Genomic DNA, 15,006 nt, shown 5'->3' with positions numbered 1-15,006 from the left:
TGCATGACTAAGACACCCCCTTGAAGTGGACTGCCTTACATGGCTTAGATTGCTCTTGAAGTGGACTACCTTACATGACTAAGATACCCCTTGAAGTGGAATGCCTTACATGGCTAAGATTGCCCTTGAAGTGGACTACCGTACATGGGTAAGATACCCCTTGAAGTGGACTGCCTTACATGGCTAAGATTGCCCTTGAAGTGGACCACCTTGCATGACTAAGACACCCCCTTGAAGTGGACTGCCTTACATGGCTTAGATTGCCCTTGAAGTGGACTACCTTACATGACTAAGATACCCCCTTGAAGTGGACTGCCTTACATGGCTAAGATTGCCCTTGAAGTGGACTACCTTACATGACTAAGATACCCCTTGAAGTGGACTGCCTTACATGGCTAAGATTGCTCTTGAAGTGGACTACCTTACATGACCAAGGTACCCCTTGAAGTGGACTGCCTTACATGGCTAAGATTGCCCTTGAAGTGGACTACCTTACATGACTAAGATACCCCTTGAAGTGGACATCCTTACATGGCTAAGATTGCCCAATAAGTGGACTACCGTACACGGGTAAGATAACGCGCCTACAAAATAGATCTTAAAGTCAAACTTAGTCTGACATTTTGGCTTAGTCTACCTTGATATTAAAAAAACTATAAAAAAATTAATAAGTTTCGAATGATAGTACAGGAATTAGTATCGTTTTTTAATGATAGTAATATCAACGTTATAGAACTGTCTCATTTATTCAGAATGATAAACGTAAGCTAATATAATGTCAATTCTAACGTTTGTAAAAACAACAACCACAACTAGACAATTTCTTGGTAAGTAACCTTTCTTATATGCTCACTAGATTATATACCTGGAATGGGAAAATGCAAATCACCTTACATGTTTTAATAATTTGCATTGTCACTGTTAAATTCAGAGACTGGAAAATTAAAATGAATCATACTGATCTGTAAACGTTTATTATCTGTATAAAAGGATACGTACAAAAATAAATTTATCGCAGAACCGAGCTTTTCATATCATGTTTGCACATGCACTCAGACAGATCGAGAAACAAATGTAGTTCTCCGTTGAACAAAAGTTATACCATCGACACAATAATACATCTTACAAAATAGACCGAATGGCCTTCTTGAGTGAACAATTTTAAACTGTGGGGAAACTAGATTTAGTGGCGATGCCTTACATGTTGTGTTTGTTTCTGGCCATCATGATGTAACCTTGCATACCCCAACTTGTACCCCAGCTGCAAAATAAATAAATAAATATTTACATAAATAAGTCAATTTGTTATGAAGTACATGCCTATGTATGTATGTATGTATGTATGTATGTATGTATGTATGTATGTATGTAGTTCGAGCGCGTGTGTGTGTGTGTGTGTGTGTGTTCACATGCTTATTCTATTGCGGCCAGTTGTGCAGTGTCATCAAATAAAACACTTCACAAATCTTAATATGATTGAGGCTTGTTTTGAACAATGTATAACTTTACGGGCAATGGTTTAAAATACAATTTTAAATAGTACATACGTCTTATTTATTTTTAAAGCATTTCAACAAATCAACACCAATTATATCACATGACACCGACACCGAGATAACAGATTGTGGTAATTAATGAAGACACGATTCTGACGCTAGCCTATAGCCACGTTATTCGTAGGCTTTTAGTTTTACGTTCAAACAGATTGCTAAGCGTGTAGTAAAATGACTCGAATAATATACAAGACGAAAGTCATTTTTTAAACCGAAATAAGATGATTATAAAACTTAATTTACATTATCTTTGTTCTTTACAAAAAGGCACGCGCGGACAGGTAGAATTGCAAGTTTTTGCCAAACGTTTCCAATAGCTCAGGAAAACAAATAAAGGAAACGAAACAAGCAATCAACACAAATATGCATATGTACAAATGGATCGACGATCATACAGGCAAAAAGTAGAAAAGGCAGGACAATAAAAGGCCACAAGAAGGCAACACATAATTCGGACTGACCTGTTCTTAACCAGCCAATAGTCCTGACCCCCCTGAGTTCCGTATCCTACAGCTAGGACTCCGTGGTCCAAAGCATGAGGGTTACACTGTGGCTCATTGTAGACTCCACGCTTGTACAGCTGGAAAGAAGTATGGCTGGCGTCTATGGCAACTGAGATGGGACCTACCGATGCTACGGCCTTCTGAAGGTCAGTTCGCTCCCGCCTTGAATGTCCTTACAACTATTTTCGGTGGCGCCAACATACGCCTTATTGAACTTGCACTTTAGAGTCTGAAAGATAAAATTATATATACTCAAGGCTACGCTACTCAATATCCACCGACCTTTTGATACAAGGTGCATATTTTGGGTCTAATCGTACCCTCTTACTATTAAGTAATATTTTCTCAGAGCTGCCCACCACCGTCCCCATCGGGCATCTGTCAATGTATTCGATATTTATTAGGCGTGTGTGTGTGAGTGTGTGTGTGTGTGTGTGTGTGTGTGATTTAGATTCTTGAGGCAGCTATATGAATTTTTCAGTCATATCGCTTCGACGTCTGCAGTGTGGCAGTTTATAACGATGTAACGTGTTCCAACCACTGGGAAGTCATACCAAAGACATCAAAATAGTACTAGCAGCTGCCTCGCTTGGCGATTACCATTAAGAGGTTAGTTAGACTGGTCGGTCTGGTGTCAGGATAATGTGATTGGGTGGGACATGATGCTAGATGTGTGCGGCATGATGCCCCAGTGCTAGACATAACTAAAACTGCAGATATCGATATAACTCAAATTGTTAAAGCTACAAATTGTTAAAGTTTCTTTAAAAGCACACACACACACACACACACACACACACACACACACACACACGCCGTCTCTTGTTTCATCTTTTATTAAGAAAATGCCAAAAATGATCAAACTCAAAAAAGTATTTTTGAACATGCGTATATTTTTACTTCATGGTAGTCATTTTTGGAGTACTATAATCACACAAGGTTTCCTTGCAACATTACATTTTCAATTCCCTGCACATCCCATTCAGAACCTTAATATTGTCGACTCATTTTTACATATATAATTGACCAATTACCAGCCGTATTTACTTATGAAATTTACTTAATTACCAACCGTTTATATTTACGCAATTTAGTCAATAACCAACAGTGTTTACTTACATAATTTAACCAATAAATTACCAACCGTGTTAACTTAAGTAATTTAGCCAGCCAAATACCAAACATGTTGACTTACGTGCTTTATCTAATTTTTTACCGTATCTATTTACGAAAGTTAGGCACTAACCAACCAGATTTAGCTAATAACTAACTATATTTACCAACGTTTTTCTTCAAAGGATAGGTGATATATCAAGAATTTGAGTTCGGAAATACACAGGTGCGAGAGACAGACAGACAGACAGAGAGAGTACCTGAGCTTTGTATGGATATGATGCTTCAGTGTCGATGCCTTCATTTTTGATGACGTATTCAAAGGCCTGGTCTATCCAGCCTCCTTGGCATCCCAAATTAACTGGTCATAAAAATGTATCATATGCACTAAGAACGGATTGCAATGCTTCATTTTTATTAGCACTTTCAAACCGTTCAAGATCATCACGTACTTGACAAAAATGTCAGTTTATATGGCGATTTAGATAGAGAAAAAAAAGTAATTGTTCTGAAAGTAAAATCTATATAACTAGCGCTAATGCCGGGTTAAGGGTTGGGGTGGGTGGTTCCGTGGGCACAAGTGGCAGATGCTCCTCACCGCCACCCCCACAGTCATGGGACACCCTTGTCTGCCGTGGATAAAATTACATGTGTTTAAAAAAACCATATTTAGGTCTAACCCGACTAATATTGAGAAATAATAATTCCACGCATTTAAAAGACAATTTAACGATTGCTTTCGGTGTGTATTTGAAGATCTATAAGGCCTCCTTCATACCCCCTTCCTCCTCCCCCTCCCGAAGCCTTCCTCCGGCCCCGAACTAACCTAAATATTATATTAAAAAAGAAGAAAATAAAAATAAAGAATTAAGCCACTTTCCATGCATCCCGCATATCAGGCTAATAGCTCAAAATTGGAGTTGTCGCCACTATGGTGAAAGTTAACTTACACCCCTAGTTGTTGCTGAGACATGTGTAATCATAAATGTTATAAATATACGTATGCATGTATACGTGTATCTGTCTGTCTGTTTGTCTGTCTACATATCTGAGTTATTATTATATGCCTACAAAATGACTGTAAAATAAAGTACTTTCTTTCCCTGAGCAGTCTACAAGATTTTGTTCCGAAAGGGACACCAGCTGTTTAGTCTTATTGAAATGCTGTCCCTCGAGGGATCCAGTTGCTGAAAAGGCCCAACAGGATCCACACTGGCCCTGCTGAGGTACGAAAAAGAAATCATGTTATCATTCAGTCTCTCAACGCATTACATTAGCATCCAGAGCCACTGAATAAGACATAAAATATTCCTTACTGAATAACATTCTAAGCCTATCGCTCGTATAATGTAAGCTAATGAAATTCCACTAAAGAGGAAAATTCCCACCATTGATATAGTGTATGCTTTCAGCTATTGCATAATGCCATAAAGCCCTAATACCTCCGTTACGTGCAAAAAGTCGTATATGCCAAATTATCTGAATAATACTGAACGATATTGGTCTTAAACATCATTGGGTTACGTTCAAACCAGATAATATCAACGTTTCATCACATTGAGCCATTTAATTTCTCCCTCGAACTGTAAAACCTGACCATTTTTCACATGTGTATGAATTAATCCTTTGTTGTTAAGCGACCTCCACGGATCAAACGATTTAAGTTGAAAGTTGGAACACAAGATTTTATGACGTCATCGTTTTAAACCTAAGAAGTTAACACCACGTTATGTTGGATACGGTAAATGATCCTTATGTGATATGCAATTTTCATCTTGCGTTTGGTATGATGCATTTATGTGGATTTTTTTCTTTAAAGGCACAAATGACGTACATTAGTTTTAACAGATCCATGTTGTATGCTTCCAAGTTACTATGGAAATCCGCAGCAGATTGGTTTGTCTTCATCCCAAGTTCGCTCTTCCAAGTATTCCAATTCTCTAGCTGATAGCAAATAATTAGCCGAGTCTTACTTTTATCTAATACACCCTTTTTCTTCTCAGATCCGCTTTAAATAAAGCGGTCCTGCCTCTCTTCATTTCCTATCGGATCAATTTGTCTGCCACGTGCGAATGTTGTTCTTATTATTTTATTAGTCAACAACAGAATTTGTCGAATTTCTCATTCACTACGTTTGAAGCACTCAGAAGAAAGAACGGAATTACGAGCGACTTCGGTGACTGAATTAAGAGGTGGCACACCTTAATTCTAAACTGAATATTTTAACGTCGTTTAAACTTAACATCTTGATTATTTCAAAGAATAGTTTGTCAGATAGCTTTGTTACCCAATAATTTTCTTCCTTTCAAAATTTAGTCAGATTGGGAGAATGGTGAAATTTATGACAACCGGCTGCACTGGGGCAGCCGACCTCGGGTGATCCAGACGAATAGAATCCGCTATCATTGGATTAAAAAGATCGACGATCTACTGACTGAGCTTACGATGCTCCAATCTTGTCATCAGGAACGGCCGGTATCGAACTGTATGCGTAGCTTGCAAAGCTTGGGAAATCAATAAGTCAAATTTGGAGGACAGTTAAACCCGTGACTAATACTATGAATGTGTACAATATTACATTTCTCAGTTTCTTTATATTACATGAGAAAGTCATATAAAACCAATTCTATTTCAAGATTTTCGCTTGCAGTCAGTTTTACCCTTAATAGTATTAAGCAACTGATTAATTCTGACTATCCAGGAATATATATCAGCAAAGCAGAACAATCTTCACTCAACATATGCAAATAGCTTCCGATGGAAAATAAAACGTCAACAATATTAATTGATGGTTTTCCTTCAGAATTTATATAAACTGAAACACGTTTAACACACGTTTCGTTTCTCACTTTCCCATGCATCCTCTTTTTCTCCTTCCTGTCTGAACTAAATGATTTGTACATAAAAATGGTTTTCAACCCTTTAAGAAATTTCATCTGAATGACTTACAGTATCATTATTAACTTTAAATTATCATAAGTAATTCATTATTATTTGCTATGGTGGAGGGAATTATCAATTTGTTGTGGGCGGAATAACAGGCTTGGCGATGAGAATTTGCTGGTTTTATCTGATTGCTTAAAATTAAATTCTATTCCATTATTCATTATTGCCACGTGACATACTGAGACTAATTGCTCAACTTAATCAACTTTTGACCTGCTTACGTAATATTAACAGTCAGATATGAATACATGTACATGCAAAGAAGTAAAAATCCCAGCGTAGTCGGAATAAAGCACATTTACAATAAAAGAAAGGTCAGCAACGCAAATACAATATTTGGACTCATATGTAACGCATTTATATACGAGTACAAACGTTTCTTTATTGTATGAATCTTTAATGAAGTCAGACTAGCAGTATGTCATTATTAAATCGGATCCCTATCTGAATGAATGTACAAAAGAGAGCAAGGAAGAATGATACGTAATCCAAGTATTCTGCTACGTCACGAAAAGCACCGCATTCTAGACCTTCCTAGTGTGTAATGTAGGAAATGAGCAGACGTGATTTACGCTATTGATTGATACTGATGAGGTCAATAAATGTACATTCAACGCCATATCAGCATGCGATAGTACAGAAGGTGATACATTGAAACTCTTAAACGTGTGTCAGTAAACACACATGGAGTAGTGGAATCCTGGATTAGTTTCTCTAATCATTTGATACATGCAGCTTGTGTTAATGCTTTTACAGAAAGGCTTAATAACTTCAGGTCAGGTCACACCGAAAAAAGGTAATGCCTTTCGCAATCAGATACAATGAAAACACTTTAAAATATCGTCTTATGATTAGACCGGAATAACATGATATAAAGTAGTATACACTTTACTTGTATCTCGACAATCACTGTATTCGACGTTAAAATCAACGTTAATCTATCAATTCTATGTAAGAAATCACCTGTTTCTTAACTGGCGTGACGTAACCCTTCGTTCTCCAATCGACCGTTGCAGGAAGGTCAGATAACTCTAAGTTACTCGGGAATGTAAACTTTCCACAAGTTTTCTTGGTTGAGTCGTACTTGTATCCATTCATTGTGCTGACAAACTCCTCGCTAGTCTGAATATGATTCATGACAGAGGTTATATGGCATTAATAATAATAATAATAATTAATAATAATAATAAGAAGAAGAAGAAGAAGAAGAAGATGAATAATAATAATAATAATAATAATAATACTAAAATGCATGTTTAGAAGGCAATGATACTAACTTGCAGTTTCACAATCACAAATAACCCAATAATTACGTTCATTAGAGTTTTTATTCTGAGGTTATAAATGTACAAAATATTTCAAAGGTAGATTGAGATAGCTAAATTTGCATAGTTTTGCAATTTCGCTCACACTCTATACAACCCCTCCTGGTGAACAGTGTGAGAGAAAGGAACTTAAAAACGAGCTATTCTTGAAACATAGGGCTGAAGCTATGTCGCATCGACTGCTTTTATTTCAGCGGTGTACCATACCAGATGATTCTTTCATTATTAAGTTTTGTTACTTTAATTAAGCTTTTATTGCCTTTTACACCTGATCCCTTCCAGATGCCCAAGACGAGGAATCCAAGTAACACCCATCGGGCATATAATTATCATATTGACAACTAAGAACCAAATTTAAAGAGCTTAGTCGGAGACAGAGATAATGAGGACGGAATTTAAGACATTCTCGATATTCCGAAGCGTAAAGACAACACGATGGTTTCATATTGAACTAGAAATAATACATTACCATGACAATAACTTTGAGAAGAAGACCGGCATAAATTATCGTCAATCGTCAAATCTGTTAACTTAGTGTACTAAGGAAAGATTATAACCACACACACACACACACACACACACACACACAACTGACCATATCGGCGTATTCGTTAATTCCGAGCCAGTAAGAGTGCACGCCATGGTCCGCCTCCAGGTTATGCTGCTGGACACGCTTTAGGTTCTCTTCCCAAATAAAGCGCCTAAAGACACAGCAAAACTGTTGTCAAGAATTTAAACATTATTTAGTATTTGGCAACGTAAACGTCCTATTTGTAACATTCAATTGAAAGTAAAGACTGCCTCATTAGAGTTAGTTACTTCAGACCCTCCCACTCCCTCTGTTTCAAGTGACATTGATATAAGTCATCGAAATTCAAATAAAAATGTCTTTTTTTAACTTTGTTGCTAGAATCATGTTATAAAACATGAAAGGCGGGTCACTGTAACTTAAATGGATATAATGCATTAGAACATAAACGATAGGCCATTGTAACTTACTATAAATGGATATATAATTGTTCCTCAGTTCCCATGATTGTTCAGTCGAAAGCGTCATTGAAAGTTAGCTAAATGTAATATCTTTAACGTTCTTGGTGGAAAATGAAAATAGGTCATTCTGACCTTGTCATGCTAAAAGTATATTACTCACGGAGAGAAATCCTCGAGGTAAATGCAGAAGAAGATGTTTTCTGAATGTAAAAAGCGATCGTTTATGAACGAGGAGTTAAGTGCTAATAGTTCAGTTCAGTAGCCTGGAATGTAGTTCCAGTCTATTTTTAGAACAGTTTTTCCTCTCTCATTTTGGTGGTGATAGAAGAGGTTTTTATGCAATTTTGCTAGGGACTTAAAGGTAATTGTTTTTTTCTTCATAATGTGAGCTCAAGGCGTTTTTGTCTGTGTGTATTTCGGCGACAGTGCACAGTGAGTAATAAGGCCTTGGTGATGATCTGGAAGTAAAATCTGTGCTCTGTTTACATGCTGCTCTGTTGACAGTCCATCATCTCAAAAAAAGAGCAGGTCAACCTTTGACAAGAACTTCACCGTGAAGTCATCTTTGAAAGTATTTTAAATTAACATATGATTTGCATTGATTGTCACCCTGTGGAAAGGCCAGTACTGAGAAACAAATGTAGAGAACATATAGTAAAATTAATTATATTCAATGTCATGTCAGTGCAGTATTGGAGTAAAGTTTAAATTGGTATAAAATCTTTATTATTAATGACAGACACAAGAAATTTGAATACGTTATGTATATTGACTTTGAAAATATAAGAATGAAATTAAAAGTAAAAAATTGATTTTATTTTAAAAATTTAATAAAATTATAAAAGAATTACAAAACTAAAACATTCCCCCCAAAATGCACATATATAATATTTTTTGGAATGATATCAAATGTTATCAGAATTTATATATTCCTACACCAAGCTCCAATGTTGGATATTTGTCATATTTTGTCAGAGAAAATATCTTTGTAAGTCAAAATGAGACCTTCATTTAAAATACACGAAGACAAAATTATATTTTGTATTGGCCATTCAGACTATTTATTAGGGGTCCAAGCAGTTAATTTATGAGTTTATGATGGGGTCACTTCCTGAGTAACACATCTGCTTGTATAGCTTCAGCAATTGTTTATAAACATAGTTATAAGGTACTTAGTGTAAGGACAGAGATGAAAACTTTATACTAGAACCTATTCAAGTTCTCTACTAAATCATTTTAAACTGTCTGATAATGAAATACAGGTCAAAGGGATAAAAATATGCTTTCCCCAGGTATATTTACCCTTGGATGTAAGAAAACAGCAAAATCATGTAAATTGAACACAAAATGCATTCCATTTTATTGTTCAGTTTGGTTAATATATTGCTTGGTTTAGTGCGGCATTGTGGCCTATATGATGTTACGTGAATTCTAATGATCCATCTTGCTTTATGCATTATTAATTACTAATAATATTTCTTAACTGACACTCTAAAGATTACATAATAAATATTCAAACAGATTATTTGAATTTAACTTTGTACAACTGATCTTATCATGGTTACATACCCCACATGAACAAATATCCATGCACTTTAGAATGTTTGGGATCGAAAGTTCACATTCAGTACATCATATAGGCTGACATTGTACCTATAGTGAATCTGTAAGGCACATTTATGGCTGTGTGCACTGAAAATATCCCAAAATGTTATTTGCATCATGAATATGCCTATGTATTGTAACATATTTCAATTTAGTACTTTGACAGAGTACGGTATTGAAACATCAGCTGATATCTGATTCCATTGAATCAACGAGCTTAATAATTGGTAACCAACACTCTTAAAAGTACACTATAAATGTTCAAACAGATCATCTGAATTATTTTGCACATTTGATCTTAACAAGTACATTGTATATGTCCCACATATGCAAATTTCCATCCTTGTTTACAAGTTTTGGGGATCAGAATTTCACATTCAGTTGATGATATAGGATTAATTGGTACCTATAGTTGATCTGTGTGACCACATTTGGCTGTATTCACTTGCAATATCCAAATTTTTATTTCCTTCATGAATACGATTGCTTATAGTAATAAATTCTAATTTAGTACATTGTCACTTGACTTACCTGTATACTGGTATGTACTAATGTTTGCACCAACGATCAAACCTCACAGCCCCAACATTGACTTAAATTTTATGATACATAGTCTGTCTACCTGATTAGTTATTTAACCTGTAAATGGCTAAATATGCTTCTAGAAACCGCATATATTTTTAGGATGAATTTATCACTTTAATACATGGCCATTGCTTCACATTTCTGAGTGTCACTCTGTCAAGTTTAATATTTTCCCCATGCTTGCAACCTTAATTTTATTTTGAAATCACCATATGTAACACATTTTAATTTCATTTACCTAGATCTTATTGTTTTCTAGAATTAAGTGAAACATATTGTATGTTTTCAGGTCTAGCCTGGTATATGGAACAAAGTGTTAGAGTTGGATCAGCTTGGAAGCTCTCCAGTAGTCTGGTGGTGATAGCAAGGTTTCATAAGTGCGTGTACATTATAATGCCATAAGTGACCGAGATAGTTCACATCAGCACACTGATATATAGCACCTCAAAGACATGGCTTAGGTCTTCACGAGATAGATCAGCACCATTTTTCAGTAAGGTAGAGCCTCCCTAGAAGCTAATTTCCTATCCCATTGTCAGTTTTTGTAGTTATCGACATTGTAATGGAATGCATTTTTGCTATAAAACATTAGAACTTTAAATCTGAATGTGCTATTAGTTATGGAAACAACTGCCTAAGTACTTGACACAATAAATGTGAACCATAACACCTGTTATTATTTATTTAGTGTGTACACCTATATGCATCTGGACAAGCATATTGCGGATTACTGCCAAAATCACTATGAGCTATGTTGCTTCACTACCCCGGGGGAAAATGTTATCAGTTGTACAGAACCAAACAACCATTTGTTTTAAATACCATTCATTAGTCAACTTTTCTGTCTAACATTTTTCAAACTGTGTTTTAAAACTTGTATGAAAATTTAAGTTTTCTATAAAATGTAGTTTTTAAAATTTAAATGTTTATTTAAATTGCATTAAATTTTAATTTATCAATATTTGTAATTCTCAAACATATTTTCAGACAGGGCTTATCTTTTATTACATTTAGGTTTTTACTGCATTGAAAAATTGCTATAATTAAGGAAGATATAGCAAATTTAGTTTTGGTTTCTCAAGAGCACTTGGACCAAAACTTGCACCCTGTGGAACACCAGCACTACATACTTTCTGACAGGTGTCACGTATTTTGTTTGCAAAGAAAATCAAAAAGACTTCAAGTATAAAGTTGAAATAGGTGTAGCATGCAAATATAAAAGTCTGACTAAAATTGGCGTGAAAGATGAAGCCTGTCAGTTCTAGTCTATTTTTAGAACATATTTTCCTCTCTCATTATGGTGGTGATAGAAGAGTTTTATTTATGTATTTGTTGTAGCGATTTAAAGGTAATTGTTTATTCTTGATAATATGAGCTCAGGGTGTTGTTGTCTGTGTGTATTTCGGCGACAGTGCACAGTGAGTAATTAGGCCGTGGTGATGATCCGGAAGTGAAATATGTGTTCTGTTTAGGGAGCGCTCACCAGATAATATGTACTTTTGAGAGAGTGACGTATGTAAGGTGAAGTAGTTCACATTTAAAACATGCACATTGGAGAGAATGTTGGCATACCTCTATGCTACATTAATGTAATGTGGATGATATTTCTTTTGGATATTGTACTTTTGGAAATTTTACATGATTTAAGCACATTGCTAACTAAAATGACTGCTCCCTTGTGTTAAAAAATCAGCCTGAATTAGTCTAAAGTACACTATACATAGCAGCTATTAAAATAGGGGAAATGAATTTTGCCAGAATAGACAATACCAGCTTCTGAAAGTGCAATGAATGAATTACCAAATATATAAAATGTAAAAAAGTTATCGGCTCTTTTTTATACAATTTACCTCTGAAGTTCAGAAAGTGACAATGACCAAGTAGAGCTAGCACTTTTTTGAAAGGTGCACATCTGAAGTAAAGCCAAGCTGTATACATTATAACCCATAGTATACCCATCAATCATACACCAAAATAAAGGGAATTCAAGGTTCTTTGCATTATACCTAAGATATACAAGGTCTTTTTTAAATAACTAGTATAACCAGTGAGGAAAGCCGGGGAAATTCTTTTTCTTTAAAATCCTAACCCTATGCAAAATACGAAACTGTAGAGCGCCACCTTACATGCTGCTCTGTTGACAGTCGATCATCTCAAAAAAGAGCAGGTCAACCTTCGACAAGAACTTCACCGTGAAGTCATCTTTGAAGGTATTTTAGATTAACATGATTTGCATTGATTGTCACACACTGGAAAGGTCAGTACTGAGAAACAAATGTAAAGAACATATAGTACAATTAATTGTGTTCTATGTCCGTATAGGGACAACAGCGACAAAGAAAGCAGTAATACAATAGGAGGAATTATACATGGCGAGACAAACCTAAATGCCCATATATGTCTTACCTGACTAGACCTTCCTTTTGGACATATTGCTTGTTGTATGTTGTCTTGTATAGCTCCCACTCATCGTCCAGCTCAACGTTGAATGATAGCCCTAGGGCCATAAAGCCAGCCACTAGAAAAACGCGTAACATCTAAGCGAGAAAAGTGATAAATAAATAATTGTGCTATGCAAGATCATTAACCAGTGAGTTTAACAATCAAGCTAGAAATAAATAAAGTGATAAATAAATAATTGTGCTATGCAAGATCACTAACCAGTGAGTTTAACAATCAAGCTAGAAATAAATAAACAGATAAATAAATAAATAAATAAATAAATAATCTAGTATAGCAAATTAACTTGCAAAACCTGCTCCCCTTTAGATATGACTCTGGGAATATTTATATGGTGAACTGATACGTCTTCCCGGCTTTGAACACTAGACTCGATTTATTACATACATGTACGCCTATCGTTAGGGTTCCTATAAACACTCATTGGCACATCACAGAAAATCCTAGTTGTTGATACTGACATTTCATCTGAATTGTGTTAATTTTGCATTGTATATATGCTTAAGCTCACATTAAAACGTTTTGAACAATGTTGAAGTTATGATTATTTTAATTTGTATATGTTATAAAGAAGCGGTTGTCTAGGTGACATACATTAGAAATCAAGGCCCAACAAACTTCCGGTTATTTTCTTTCAACAACAGCCGACGTATTCGCACGCGTGCAGATGGAAGAGGTTAGAGAGCTTCTTTATTTTGTGTTACTTTTATTTTGCAAATGTCTTTTCAAAAAGAAACGGTGGAATTGATAATAAGATGGATGAATGTTTTGCACGACATAGCTTACATCTATCCATCCAAACATCAATTTTCCTTTTGTTATCTAACAGCTTTGTTTAGAAAATTTGAACACCCATATAATTATTGACAAAATCTTATGAGCAGAACAAAGCCCAAAACTATTTTTACATTCCGGTTGCTTCGTGACATAAAATACAGTTTGTAGATACGAACATTAAGTCACGTTCGCAGTGAACATTGAAATTCATTTATGATAACAAATGAATTCAGGTCACACAAAGTAAAATGGAATGAAGTGTGTGTGTGTGTGTGTGTGTGTGTGTGTGTGTGTGTGTGTGTGTGTTCTTTCAATGATGAGTAGAAATATAGAAATGACACTACTTTTGCACAAAGAAAAATGGGTTACTATCTTTTACTCATCAACAAGTGTTGCTATTTAAAGTACAGATGTGCTTTCATAAAGCGGACAATATACACTGGAGTGAAAATAATTGAGCTCAGACTCAAGTGTCTGAAACAATATTACTTTATAAATGAAATAATTCAAAGACTGTAATCACATTTATTGGACAACATCACATCACGTGCATGTTTCCTGTTGAAATTATAGTTGAAGACATTAAAAAAATGTCTACTTTACGCCGCTATAAGTATATTTTATAAGTTGTCATACAACATGTTATCAAGTCCATTACTAATGTGTGGGTAAAAACATGTATAAGATACACATACGTGTGTCTAGCAAAGAAATAAAACATATACATTAAAACGAAATAGGTGAAACGAAAATTATCATAAATATGTCATATATCAAACGAATAACTGTATGCATAGTATTTTCTATGCAAACGTCTTCCGTCTGTCACGAAGCGAAAAGAACAGCAAAAGCAAACAAGAAAAAGCAATGTATCAGTCTTACATAATCCTGCTGACTCTTGATGGATGAGGAGTGACATATGCATTTTCAATGTCAGAATTTGAACTACTACCTGGGCACATACTCGTGCGTGACCTTGTTAAGCTACCAGCAGACGAATCTGGACACAATAATTGGTCAGGTAGACATTTACACGTATAGCTCCGCACGGTATATCTGTGCAAATACCCTGTATGAATCGACATTTCTAGAAAAGTAATCTTTTGTGTGGCTTAGATTACTTGATTTGATGATCGATTAGCACATATA

At 35.3% G+C, this 15,006-nt stretch overlaps 1 pseudogene across 1 annotated transcript; it reads right to left on the bottom strand.

The window, feature by feature from the left end:
* Positions 1-1,026: 1,026 nt before the first annotated feature.
* Positions 1,027-13,157, bottom strand: LOC149793303 (cathepsin L-like peptidase; annotated as a pseudogene). Its single transcript, XR_016422548.1, has 7 exons — positions 13,027-13,157; positions 8,036-8,141; positions 7,079-7,237; positions 4,264-4,387; positions 3,430-3,530; positions 2,015-2,285; positions 1,027-1,261 (listed from the first exon to the last, which is right to left on the bottom strand). The product of XR_016422548.1 is annotated as a cathepsin L-like peptidase (transcript).
* Positions 13,158-15,006: the final 1,849 nt, after the last annotated feature.

Source organism: Sinohyriopsis cumingii, chromosome 8, assembly GCF_028554795.1.
Source record: "Sinohyriopsis cumingii isolate HCF-2022 chromosome 8, ASM2855479v2, whole genome shotgun sequence".
In the NCBI taxonomy this organism is placed as follows: Eukaryota; Metazoa; Mollusca; class Bivalvia; order Unionida; family Unionidae; genus Sinohyriopsis; species Sinohyriopsis cumingii.
This window is presented reverse-complemented; position numbering and strand designations above follow the sequence as displayed.